This window comes from Pteropus vampyrus, unplaced genomic scaffold, assembly GCF_000151845.1.
Source record: "Pteropus vampyrus isolate Shadow unplaced genomic scaffold, Pvam_2.0 Scaffold20, whole genome shotgun sequence".
NCBI lineage: Eukaryota > Metazoa > Chordata > Mammalia > Chiroptera > Pteropodidae > Pteropus > Pteropus vampyrus.
Genome location: NW_011888801.1, coordinates 3487223 through 3501888, shown reverse-complemented (window position 1 = coordinate 3501888; position 14666 = coordinate 3487223). Strand labels below are relative to the sequence as shown.

The 14666-nt window shown below is 40.5% G+C and overlaps 1 protein-coding gene across 2 annotated transcripts in view; it reads right to left on the bottom strand.

Moving 5' to 3' along the window:
* Positions 1-14666, bottom strand: part of LRMDA (leucine rich melanocyte differentiation associated) — a 999992-nt gene that overhangs the window by 316981 nt on the left and 668345 nt on the right. The gene's annotated exons all lie outside the window — the stretch shown is intronic.

The following is a 14666-nucleotide window of genomic DNA, read 5'->3' as shown; positions in this document are numbered from 1 at the left end:
TATATCCAGAGGCATTGTGAAAATGTTACTGAGACACAAAGGATGCTGTGAACTGAGAAATTTTAAGAATTCTCCTTCTCTTCGGTTTGAACACCTCCATTTCTTTATTCTTTATAGCAAGCTTCAGTCGCAGGATTCTGGCCTGGGAGCCTCAGGAACTCCCTACAAATACAGATAAAGCATAATCCTCTGTCCACTCATCCTCTCTGGAGGAACCCGAAGACAACTTGAAAATGAACACACAAATCTACACATAGCCCACAACTGAGTGCTAAGCCCCCTCCATCTTCTCAGCTGCAAGCTCACTTCGGAAGTGTTATTCCATCAAGTGAATGTAGGTTGCCAAACTTAGACACGTTCCGCCAGCTGGGAAGCAGAGGCCCCACAAGAGGGAATCGGCCAACCCCAGGCAAGCCATAAGGAAATAGAGACCCATCACCTTGAGCAATGCAATATTGCCACCATCACCACAGGAAGACTCTAATAAAGATCCATTTCTCTGGGTGGGGTTTTCCTCACCAACACTTCATTACCCCTGGATCCTGGCCAGTCCTCGACCTACTTTCTTTGAGTAGAAGACAGAAACAAATTACCAGGCTTTTCAAGAAGCAAAATGCACAGTAAATAAATTTTCTTAAACTACAGAGTGCTATCATAACCCAAGCCAGGAAAGGAAGCAATCTAATTTCAATCTGTGATCAGATCCAAATACAAGAATCAATGCGTCAGCCCCTCTGCAGCAACGTGAAGGAGTTTCCGGCTGACCTCTGAATCTCTGCCCAGGAAATAAAAGCAGGAGACGGGCAGGTAACTTGATGGAAAAACCAGTGAGCACACCAGAAAGCCAGACAGGTTGTAATAACACCTGAGAGTTACTCAGGGTCCCTGGCAGGGTCTTGCTTGCTGCCAAAAAATGCTGCTACCTCAATTGCCATTAACCACTTCTAATGCTGCAATGAATCAGCCTAGGTGTCTGGAAACTAGGAAAATGACACCCTCATTTTCTTGCAAATGTAGATTGCAATCCCCAAGACAGAAATATGGAAAATTGAATGCCTTTCTCTGGGCTGCTAAAAATGAAGGGAGTTTCAAGTCTTCAGTGATGAGCCTTCCCAGGACAAAACGGTCCCTTCGCTTCAACCTGCAGTCACCCAGAGGACACAGACGTAAAAGCCGCCTCTTATAAAGTCTCTTGGCAGGTTCATGCCTCACTTCCCTTCCTTACCCCTGTCCTCATCCAGCCACAAGACTGAAATAACATTGATTGAGTCCAAGCACATGGAACAAGGCATATTCCCAGAATTACTTTATTTGATCTTAATGAATCCATGAGGTATGAGGATAATCCCCATTTTACTGATGAGGAAATTGAAGCTCAAAATGGTTAGGGGAGGCGCTCGAAGTTACACAGCTGGTTGACCTGCATAGTTTCTAACTATTTCACGTCTAGTGAAATTTACTCTGACTCCAGTCCCTTTTCCTCAATCACTCTCCTTAACGAGAGGCATTGTCCTCTTCCCTGACATGATGAGGAAAGGAGCAATCTGCCCACTGGTTTATAAAGCATCTTTATGTGAATTAAAAAAGGCGTCTCTGAGAAGACTCATTCGATATGTGGAGAAATAGTCTTAATATATTACTATACAATGATTTTGTTAGAAAAAGACACTGTCATCTGTCTGGAGATCATCATTATAATTGTACAGATCTACCATCTCTATGATGCATCCTCTTAGATGGGGCACCATCATGTAGCGTACAGCCTGCCCTACACCTCTCCTAGTGACACTGGCTGGGCTAGGCAGAAGGGAAAAAATATTTTATCTTAATTATCCTGGGAGAGGCTGAAAGAAGAGTGAAAATGTAGGGTCTTACACATGATAGGTGATTAGTAAATAAGTGTTGAAACAGATGGAACCCAAATCTCTATTTTCAAGAAATTAAAAGTAATATATAAGCAGTAAAAATATCATTACAAGAATGATTGAGCATAGACTCAGTTCAGAGAACAGAGCATAGACTCAGTTCAGAGAACTGAAGCTCAATTAATAGAGTGGGCATCAAATCATAAAACCAACACAGAGAGGGACAGCATCCTGAACAAGCTAGAATGCAAGGTACATGAGAGCAGGGACCACATCTGTCTTGTGCACTACTCTACCCCCAGGGCTTCGGTTGGTGCTTTGCATGCACAAGGTTTTCAAGAAATGTGCACTGAAGAAATGAATGGGGCTATGTATTCCCTGGCTACTGGTCAGAGTAATGGCTCAAGGAAAAGTGACTGAGTGCCTACTCTGTGCCAGGCACCAGGTGGCCCTGAACCACATGAGCTGCAGGGCCTCTCAGCAGAAGAAAGCCATTGCCACCAGGACAGTTGGAGTTCAAAATGCTTATGAGGACCAGAGTATTTCCTAGGAGTGTTTTCCCATCGCCCAATAGAAAAGATCATAGATAAAGGTTCATTCAACATGCTACTCACACAGCCCTGAAGAGAAAGCCACTCTTGACAGAAGACCAAAAATATACTTTGGCTCTGGCTTAATGTTACCACACTGACTTTTCCCACTAGGCTGATACTGCCCTTGGGGTAGGGGGTAATCTGCCAGTTTCTTGGGGCTCTGAGGCTAAACAGAAAACTTTTGCCTTTCCCCGCATCTGGCACATGGCTGTGAGTGGCACATTCAGGAAATAAATAAAAAATATACAAACTGTCCAAGATCCCACTATTAACATTCCACACCTCAGGCTAAATGTTCGTGCCATCTTATCAGGCTCAGTTTGGAATGCGTAAATGGAAACAAAAATCCCACCAGCTAATGGCTGTATTAAGAAGTTCCATTTAATCAAATGTTGCATTATCTGGAGTTATTTTTAACAGATGCACATTGGATTAATAAAAACTACACAAAATGAGATTAAACAAGAGGTTTTGCTAAATTGACAGTAAGGCCCACTTTAATACAAAGTTATATTAAACAGAATCCTTTGATATTCATGAAACCCATAGAAATCCCAAATTTCTGGCAGTCGAACAGCAGCAAGTCATATTTTATTGTTGAAATTCTTTTTTAAAATGTACTTTGAGCAAATTGTATACTTAGAAAATTAATTGGAAACACAGCTTTAGTTCTTACTAGACACATTTCAAAACATCTGAAGGATGCCTAGATAACAGGATGCCTTGTATCCAGTCTGGGTCCCCAAGGGAGGGACAAAAGAATACAGAGACGTCCACATATCCCTGGCATAAATATGCTAAGAATCGATAGGCATTCACTATGGCTAACAGAAGGCAAGGGAGGATGAGGGAAGATGTTTTCTTACAGACCAAGAAGAGCTCTTATAGTCATAACAACAATATTTGTGCAGGGCTTTGCAGTATATGAAATATTTTCAAACCACCCCTATGTCTGGTCCTCAGAATCTCTTTGAGAGAAACACAGAGTAAATATTATGATCTGCATTTTTAGAGACAAATTTCAGTGGCTTTCCCAATATCTCCCAAATGCTAAATGGGAAAGATGATATAATAGCCCAGATCTTCTGGTTGCAAATCACTCTGTGGTCTCCTGGGAAAATTTCAGTCCTAACCATAATGGGAAGTTTAGCTATGAAGCCTTGTGAATTCCAGTAGGAAACCTGAGAGCAGTCAGCTATTTGGATGCATAGAACAGGTTGCAAACATCCCCTCAGACTAACACAGTGACTCATCACTGGCCATTGTCCATTTTGTGTGTGCCTGAAGAGTCATGTTAAACTCAGAAAGGCCACTTTTTGAATACACAAAATATACAAAACCAGTATCTTAAAGAAGGCCACTTAATCCATTATCTTACCATGATTGCACTGCACTTATACAAAAGATCTTCTCTATTCTCCTAAGAGAGCATTTAACACATTGCCATTTTATTACTGCCAAGCCCTGGAAAGTTTTGATTCAGCATTTGCAACTCATCTCTTATGACAAGTTGCCAATATGTAGATTAGTCCCAAGAATTAAAGGGATTCAGAAAGTGCACATCATTCAATTTCAGCCAATTAAACGAGCACCATCCATCATTAACTCCTTCTTGTTTGGGTCATTAGTACACATACTGGGAAGCTGAAAAGGAGATATCTAGTGGGAATATTCAGGGATGGAATAGGTTCATTTTCTGAAAATTGTAATGACTTTGCTTGAGAACTGGTCACTGGGGAAGATTTAGAAAGAGAACAGCATAAGCTCAATACCCAGATCCACCTTTCCAGCATCTTCACTCTCTTCTTCCACAAATCTTCACGGAACCTTATTTTCTCTGCCCTATTTGGCTAGACTTACAAAACACTTCCATGAATGCTACAGGACAAGCCATGAGGTATCACTTCATTTTAACAGAAAGGTTGCCGTATCTGGTATATTTTCTCTCTTCTTTTGTTGAGTGGAATTGATCATCTCTTGCCTCAACTACGGTTGACCCGACCCAAGAAGCAAGACCTAGCTCTTCAGTTCTAAGGGTAGTTGACTCGATATTAAAAAGATACAATTTAATTCCTTATTTAAATGAAACTTTCATAAATATTTAGATCTCTTCATCCATGTGAACCTTTGTCCATTTACTGCCGCAACAAACATTTATAAATATCTGACCTATCTCGCTCTCTTCCCAGCAGGGGCCTGGGTCTTGTGTGTGAGGCTGATTTCAGTTTTCTGAGTTTAAAAATGCAATCTGGATGAAAATAAAGATGCCTTTTTCTTCAAAATTTAAACAGGTCTTTTTCTCTCAAAAGGTGGGTCAAAGTGCATTGAGTTAATCTTGCAGTCGACTAGTGTAAATGTCTAGGTCACTCCACTTCTGGTAATCTGCATTGTAAATATCTCATTAACCATACTGCAATCCATTTGAAATGTTATTATTATTTTTGATGAGAAGGCCATGTAAAAAAATCAAGATAATGCTGGCCTGCTGCGGCCTTTGTTCCTTGAGAACAAACTGCTGTAACAATAACAATTTCTGTATTTTCAAAGAATTAGTTCTATTTGAGCAGATGCAAATCTAAAGCACACAACTAAAGTGATGGCAAGTTTGACTGAAGAGAGTTGAGGGTATCTCCATGGAGATGTCTGCAAGAAAAATGAGAGGTGATTCCTGCCCAGAGATGGGCAGACTGTCCTCCTTTGGGTCCATGCTATTCTCTGGTCCCTTTAAATCCACATGCAGAATTTAGATAGTGAGTTCAAAGTATGAGTAGGAGGAAGGTGGCATCTTACTGCCTCAATCGATTTATTATGTAATTGCCTTGTTTTTCTCAAGTTCAGCTTTGACTAAGTTTGATGCTGGTCATCGTTCTCTTCTAGGATCACCACATCCCACCTTCTCTTCTCCCTCAGTCTCCTACCCAGTCTTCACCCTTGGGAATGTGTGTTGCACACTCTATGTTTAGACACTTAGCTCCGCCTTCTTTCCATAGTTCTTTGCTGCTTTAATTAACACAAGAGCCCAAATGGCTCCCTTAGAGAAAGTTGTCCTTTTCCCTCATGGCGCATCAGACATATTCCAAGTACCCTGTCTGCAGTGTGCCAGCTGAATACTATAAAATCTGGCAGAGATAACAGAACCTGAAATAAGATTTGCCATAGGATGAGATAGGCCACAACATGAACAATATGTTTTCCATCTTCTTTATATTGGACACCAGCAATGATGGTCCAACTACAACAGCATCTCCCATGACCTGGTGCCTCTTGGGTGCCCAGCACATACAGTGTTAATTCTACCTCTCAGTACCACAGTCTGAGGTGGGTATTGCTAGGTCTACTTTACAGATGAGAAAACGAGCTCAGAGAGGTTACTTGTCTTCTCCATTCTACCAAGAGGCAAAAAGGTGCTGCATACAAAGCTAAGATTTCGTTTCTGCCATCCTAAGATGGGGCCCTGTTGTGAGCAAGGAAAGCAGCTAGTGAACTAACACCCTTGAACACATTTGTGTCCTTCCATAATGCCAGTTTTATTGAGTAGAACCTTCTCAGATTAACCAATCAGATATACATGCAGGTTAACACACAACATACAGGCAAAGAAATGAAAAGTCCTTAGTGTCCCAAAGCGTACTCTGTTGACTGGTGTAAATAGTTTCAGTTTAGTTTCAAACCAGTGGCTTCGATGGGTAGAAGGTCAGAGTCTTCAGCTCTTAGTACACCTATCCGTGATGCTCTTGGGTTAGGTTTGTGCATCATCTGTCTAAGGTGTTCAGTTTATATGGACCTTACGAGGCGGGATCCTTATGTTTATTGACCCCTGCAGATGGGGACTTATCCAGGGCAGTGTGGCTGACATTTCTCTGGTTTGGGGCATTCCAGTAACACCCTAAGGGCATTCCCATTATGTGCCAGTTGACATTACTGTCATGACTCTCATGGAACCCATTTTGTAAAGTCCAAAAAGTCCTCAATTCTTTATGCTCTATACAAGCCCCATCTAATAAAAGTGACAAAGGGCTCTCCAGTCCCAAGCAGGGGCCGATTACATGATTCTCAATTTCTGGACAACTGGCACAACTACTTGATTTAGTTACAAAGGTCTCCAACAAATGAGAAGAAACTGGCTTTAAGATGGCTTTTTGTGTTCCTGCAAATTTCTACTCGCCATGTCCCCCACACATGGTAGGCACTCAATAAATAGTTCAGATTTATTTACTATTTCCATTTGCAGCAAAAATTAGGAGTTCATTATCTCTGACCTCTAGCCTGATCTCAGGTCCTGGATCCTGGTACTTGAAAGCACATAGACTCTTCCCTCATCCTCAACATAAACACTCTTCAAGGATAGGCATTTTGTAGCTTCTTCAAATAAGTTTACTCTTCCATTAATATTTACAAGCCAACAAGTAATACTGGAGTGGGGAAATATGTCAGTGTTTTCCCATTCTCATGAGTAACTAAGAGTGGACATTAGCAAATATCATTGATTTCTTCATGAGGAAATTGGGAAATGTTGAGGGTGAGTGAAACACCTTAAAGCCAAAGGAGATGCTGGGGCAAGGCACAAAGCAACTGACAAAGTCAGTCCCCTTGGAGCATGTACTGAATGACTCAGTGAGGATGATGAGCCCAAGGCTTTGGGTTGCACATCACCAACCTGGAAGAGGTCCTTGTATACAAAAGAAATGTACACAAAAAAGAAGAGACTGGATTCTCTTAAACTTGGAAATAGCCTACTCGAATGGGCCAGGGATCAGGTTCCACCCTAGAAGGGAGTATGATAAGAACATCTTGGAGTGAGTCAAAGCGGAAGACACTTCAGGGGACTAGCAATGACATTCTTAGGTTCACTGGTAATTAGAGAGGGTTGCTGACAGGACCCAGCCTATGCACTGACCCAACTTGACAACGTTATCTATCAGACCTTCTGGTGTTCTAACATACTGCCTATCATCTGTCCCCTACCCTTAAACTCAAAGGCAGGAGACTTGGTGTGGGTTCATGAGGCCAGGAAAAGCTTTCTAGAAGAAACAGACTCAAGCATCAGAGATTTCAAATAAGATATGTAGCCCTGACAAGTTAAGAGTCAAGAATCTGAGCCTGAAAGGACAGCCAGGTCAGTGAGGTGGGCGAACAAAGGGCATCCAAACCAGTCTGGGCCTCAAACCCTCATCATAGTGGCCCTTAAATATGAGAGGTAAGTATAAAGGTTTCTTTTAAAAGTCCCTTCCAGTGACCATGGCCCCCTCTGAGGCCTGGTCTCTGCTGGGCTGACAGGAGTCTTTCGATACCAGTTTTACTACCTTTAGACTTATAGTGAGTGTCCCAGCTGTGAGTGCCACTGCCATTTGTTCTTTTTTTTTTTTTCTATCACCATGTTCACCCTAGAATGAACTACTACATCTCTACTCTTACTCTAAAAGGTATCCATGTAGCAGGCCCTCCTTTCAAAGCTACCCCATTTCAGGGCCCTACAACAGCTGAGGCTAATGTCCCTAAGGGCAACAGTCACCTAAAATAATAAATTGTTCAGCAGATGATTTGCTTTGACTAGAAAATGACATATTAAGGATCTACTGCAATTCCAATTTCTTCTACATTTGATGGGGACTCTTGGGGATGCTGATGGGAACCTTGTCAAGCAACCTTGGTTTGAAAAGAATATTCTCAGCATGGAAACCCCCTTGAACATATTTTTTGATGGACAGTCACTTCCTCTGAGGCAGTAGACTTATTCTTTCAAGTGTTCTAGGCCCTTATTGAAGGCAGATCAACACCTTCGCCACATAGAGTAAAACTAGATCTCCTAACAAGGAGATCTATGGATGCTAGGCATACCCTCTACCGTTACAAGGAATAAATTTCCTCACACTTCGTTGTGGCAGCCTTTCAGATATTTGAAGATAATTTTCATGACCACTTGATGTGTTTTCTTCCTTTCTGCCAAAATACTCTCAGATTCCTCAAAATGCCCACATATGACCCCTGATCATCCCAGTCACCTTCCTCTAGTGCGTTCTTGCCTTTTTAAACTATCTTCTCTAGATCTGAACAGAGTATTTCAGTTATGGAATTACCCATCAACTGAATGTAGGACTCGAGGCAAACACCTCCACTCTAAACCTCAGCCTTCTCATCTGCTCAGTCTGAAAATTAGGCCAGCTACTTGCCTCAATAAAGCCCCTTCCAGGTCTAAAATTCTATAAATCCAAGGTCTGAAGAGAGAGAGAGAACAGGGGGTGTCCTTTCCACTTCCTCACCCCTTCCTCCATAATTGCACCCTATTCTCTTCATGCAATCTAAAGTTGCAGAAACTTTAAAAAAAAATCAGTCACCAACTTCATCTATAACAATAAACATCAGTCTTGGCTAAATGGAAAAGGAAACGAAGAGGGCAGAGACGCAAAGACTAGTTTCAATGAAGTCCTCAATCAACAGCTCTTAAAGGCTAATTAAACAACCAGAAATTCTTTGGTGCCTCTTGGAGCCATGCTCTGGAAGTTTGGGCTGTTCCTCAACAAAACCCTGCCTGGGTCCTCTTGTGGACAGACACTGGTGAACACCATCCGAAGACTAATAATTCCCAGAAATGTATTCCTAAAGTTCTTGCCGCCTGTAGAATATATCATGCAGTGCTGAATTGAGAGATTTCCCCTGTGAGGTGTTACTGGGCATTTCTCGAAGATGAGACAAGCCTCAAGGAACAAGCTGCCACTTGAATAAGCTGCTTTTCTGGATACAATTGTGATGACAGCTGCAATGCCAAGTTGCCACAGAGGAAAATATTGTTTTGTTCTTCTGGTGGGCCAGATCCTTTGAAGTAAGCAAGATAATCCCATGAGATTTTACTAAGCAAAGCTGGCCTTAGGCAAAATTGTCAAGAAAGGAACATTTCTTTACTCCTACCCCACTCCAAGTTCACAGGAGCCTTCTCTTCCCGCTACTTATTCAGAACCCTCTGGAATCTCCCTTGGCTGCTGATGTTTCTCTTTCTCTTCTCCTCTTGGAATTCATCTTTCCTGAGTTCATTTTCCCTCAAAATACCTCTCTATTCTAACGATTTAGTTCATGCTCCAGGATTCACTTATCCAATTACAGTTCAGTACTACGTTTATGAAAATGCAATAAGGACATTGGGGGGAAATTAAAGTCCATGGCAACCAATGAGAGTAAGACTCTGTACCAAGAAGCCTTTCTGACCCCCTGAAACCCACACTCACTGAAAGGTAGCCAGGCAGTCCTCACCACAGCCAGCCTGGCTTACCATAGGCTTCTGCAAGACACATCGCTTGCTTAGTCTCACTGAGAACTCTAATGGATTCCTGCTTCTATGTCCAATACAGAGCCCTTGAGGGCTATGAAAACATAGGAATGCAAGGGCTACTTGCTTTGTGATACTATTCCTCTGGGAAGTAGACTGACATTTCATTCAGAAATCTTAATTATAGTCGCTAACAGAAGACATTTGCATAAGAATCTGAGTACAAGACCAGCAGCCTTTGGGTAGAGATAGACAGCCTATGATAAACAATCAAAGTAGGTTAAGCATTGTAAGAAAGTGGAAGTAGCAGAATGCAAATTTGGAGGCTAGACAAAACAAGTATTCAATGCCAGTTCCATCACCATCTGACAAACCCTGGCCAACTTACTTCATTTTGGTTCCCCCATCTGGATAATAGTTATACCATCTACACCAAATGGTTTTGTGAAGACAAAGTTAAATCAGACAGCAGACATTCAAAAAATGCTCATTCTCCTTCCTCATCCTCTCACCATCATTGACACAGACCTTCTGAAATTGAGCATTCTTAATTATCTTCACATTCGCAAAACAGCAACAAGGTAACTAATCTACCCGATATTAAAAATAACACAAGAGGCAGAATTTTTAACCTACTTAGAAAAATTAGCCATTTTCAAATAGGTGAGCATCTATTTACTACATTGACAAAATATTTAACTTTTCATTAAAGCAAGAACTTAAAAAGATATTTGACAAAACTTTGAAGCTTCCTTTGAAATTACTGCATTTATCATTACTGAAACTAAAACAGTTATATTTCCTTTCAAGTAATCTATAATTAATAGTTTTTCTTTAACCAATTCCGATTGGTTTACCCACAATTAGTTGAAAATAGTTGGCTTTTCCTATAGCATCCCAAAGCAAGAGACTGGATGTAAAATCTAAAACCTCTGCTAAATTGACCTGGGCAAGCCATTTTCTGGGATTTAAAATGCTGGAATGTGATATACACTTTCAAGATGATAGCTGTTGCTAGAAAATGTGCTTGGCAGGTAGAGAAATTCTTCTCCAATTAAAAAGCATGATGCCATGATAGGCACACCGCATGACTGTGAAGGATCCAAAGATAAGCAGCCTCATTCATAAACTTCAACAGGCTGTGCTTTTTCCCTTGACTGCCCAGAGTTCAATAAAAAGCAATAAGTCTTCGAGTGTCCAGGCCGTGTGCTCTGGAAGATCCTATTGGAAAATCAACCATGATGTGTGTAAACTAGATTCTTGGAGGTCTAAAATGGTGCTACCGATTGAACGGTGCTGCAATAAACATGTACGGTGCGAATTACTGGGAAGGAAATACCTTAGCATTGCTTTGATACAATTACACGCTACCTGTAACCCCTCTTAGGTTATAATCAGCCCCAGCAATTTATTATTTTAAGAGAAGCTGTGTCTGTGATTTTATCTGTACCATTCCTTCTGCGTGTACACTGGTGTGTACCAGTGTGTGTGCCCCCAAGCACCGTCAGGCCCTAAGCAGTCCCATACAACTCTGGAGTTGAAACTGCCCTTCTCTTGTAATCAGTTTTCATTACTGCCCTTTGATCTCATCCCTTCTTGGTACACACCACTTCATCACCTTTATTTTCTGTCATAATTGCATGTGAAAGATTTCCCTTTTGATAGATGCTGGATGCCAAGCTGGTACAGAAGAGAGTGTTGAAAAGTGTCATGTGACCTGCCGGCTTTAGAAGGAAGCCCATACACCTGTGGAAGACAAACAATTTTTCAGAGATATGACATATCTATCATCTGTCCACAGGATATGAGCTGTTCTGTCTGCTTAATAGCAAGAGGCTATGAATGGCGAAATACGAAGTGTTGAAAGAAATCAGTAGCACAGAGCACACTGTCTGGCAGGCCTCCCCGGGCCCAGTTCATTCCCGCCTGGGTGGGAATCTGCACAGTGCTTGTCACTGTGTCAGGCAGAGCAGCTAGCTGTGGCCCTGTTTCTGCTTCCTGTCACACTGTCATTCGGTGCCATCGCCTGGTGACAGGGCCACACGGTTCTCAATTATAGCCTAGGTCTCCATTCACACTGCATCCCATTACTGTTCAAGATGATCCAACACCCACTGGGAGCATCTCTAACAAAATATATCTGTACCAAGATTGATCGTTGTCAGGGCCTGCCCTGCTCCTGGTCCCCCAAGCTTTCATTCCCCCAGGTGTGGGTATTCACCTCTCCCTGTTCTGTCAGAAGCAAGTAGGTCTGTTTTCAACTGAAGCAAACTTGAGGGCTCCAATATTCTATGTTATCAGTTGTCCTCACCTAGTTTATGAATTTCTTGCTAGGATCTCAGAGCCTTAACAATAGTGATATCAATGGCCAAAAGGAAAAAGTAATAGCTTTAATAATTATAGCTAGTGTTAATTGAACACTTACTGTGTGCTGGACATTGTTCCAAGAGCTACACATGTATCAACTCAAAGAAACTCCCCCAAAATTCCATGAGATAGGTGGTACTTTTAGTCTTATTTCACAGACTAGGAAATGAGGCAAGGTCTCACAAAGAGAAATGGAACAGAGCTGGTGTTAGTATCCAGACTATCTTCGTCCAGAGCCATAACTCCTAACCGTTATGGTATAGTGTCTCAACAAAATGAATGACCACCACATGTACTGTGTGCTTGCTATATACCAAGTGATTTATGTATTTTACTTCTAGGCCTCATAATAATCTTAACCCTCATAATATCTCTAAGACTCGGAGAGATTAAGTAATGTGTTCGATAAATGGTGCAGCTTGAATTTGAACCAAGGTTTCTGACTCCGAAACTCATGCTCTTTGTACTTGTCCCACATATCACACACTTGCTGAGGGCTGATAAGTCCTAGACTTTTGCTCTCCTGCCACCCTATGACTTACAAGTTTAAGGCACAACAACAAGTACATTCTGCTTAGACTGTTAGTAGATCTCACTGACTTCTGCTTATACCTTTATTATTTTCTTTCCCTTTTTCCACTTATTGACTAGCTTTAAAGTGAAGGCCTAGCAATGGGTAGTAGAGGGGGATAATCATACCAATGAGCTTGGTGAGCATCTATTTACTCCAGCCTAACTACTTCCAGGAAGCTGGCAGTGAAAGCCCTTTTCCTTCTCTTTTTTTTGAAAGACTCAAAGCTGATCTAAAGGCAAGTATGACATGAAAGTCAGGTTTCTTTATATATTAATCCCCTTACCTGCATGTAGTTATCCCTTTTGACCAGCACCATTTTTTGAAGAGACTATCCTTTTCCTCATTGAGTACTCTTGGCTCCCTTGTCAAATATTAGTTGACTGTATATGTGGGGATTTATTTCTGGCCTCTCAATACTGTTCCATTGGTCTGTGCAGCTAACTGTACCATACTGTTTTGATTATTATAGTTTCAAAGTATAGTTTGAAGTCAGGAAGTGTGATGACTCCAGTTTTATTCTTCTTTATCAAGATTGCTTAGGCTATTCAGGGCCTTTTGTGGTTCCATACATATTTTAGCATTGTTTTATCTATTTCTGTGAAATATGCCACTGAGATTTTGATCTACACAAGGCCTTGGGTAGCAGGGACAGTTCAACAATATTAATGCTTCTGATCCATAAACAAAGAATATCTTTCCACTGGTTTGTCTTCTTTAATTTCTTTCATTAGTCTTGCAGTTTTCAGTATATAAATCTTTCACTTCCTTAGTTAATTTTATTCCTAAGTATTTTTGATGCTATTGTGAATGGGATTGTTTTCTTTCTTTCTTTTTCAGACATTTCATTGTTAGTGTACTAGAAACAAAACTGATTTTTGTATACTGATTTTTGTATCCTTCAGCTTTACTGAATTCACTGATTAGTACGAATAGTTTTTTGGTAGAGTCTTTTATATAAAATCATATCCTCGGCAAACAAAGACAACTTTACTTTTTTCTTTCCGATTTGCATGACTTTTATTCTTTTGTCTGCCTGATTTCTCTAGCTAGAATTTCCAGTATTAGGTTGAATATGAATATAAGTGGTGAGAGTGGGCACATTTGTCTTCTTTCTGATTTTAGAGGAAAATATTTCACATTAAATACGATATTAGCTTTGGGTATGTAATATATGGTCTTTATTATGTTGAGGTACATTTCTTCTATAACCAATTTGTTAAGTGTTTTTATCATAGAAGAACGTTGCATTTTGTCAAATGCTTTTTCTACACTATTGTAGAGATCATATGATTTTTAACTTTCAATTTTATTAATGTAATATATCACAACAACAACAAAAAACAATGATTAAAAAATGGACAGTGGAACTGAGTAGAAATGTTCCCAGTGAAGATATGCAAATGGCCAACAGGTACATGAGAAGATGCTTGACATCACTAAATATCAGAGAAATGCAAATCAAAACCACAATGAAATATCACCTCACACCTGTTAGAATGCCTGCCATCAAAAAGACAAGGGATAACAAGTGTGGACAAGGATATGGAGTAAAGAGAACTCTGTGCACTGAGTTCTGTATACTGAGTTCGGTAATATAAATTGATTTAGCCACTATAGAAAATAGTATGCAATTTCCTGAAAAATTTGAAAACACAACTACCATATGATCCAGCAATCCAAATTCTAAGCATATAACCAAATAAAATGAAAATAAGATACCGAGGAGATATCTGCACCCTCATGTTCATTGCAGCATGGTTTACCACAGCAAAGATATGGAAACAAATTGTCTGTCAATGGATGAATGGATTAAGATGTTGTATACATATAGCAGGTCCTCAAATAACATCACTTCATTCAACATCATTTTGTTATAACACTGATAAGACGCTGTAGGAACTCAATTCTTATTTATAACAATTAGTCTACATAAAATTATTTTTTCTATACATCACTTCACTTGAAGTTGCAGAACCTATTGATGTTAAGTGAAGAGTTACTGTACA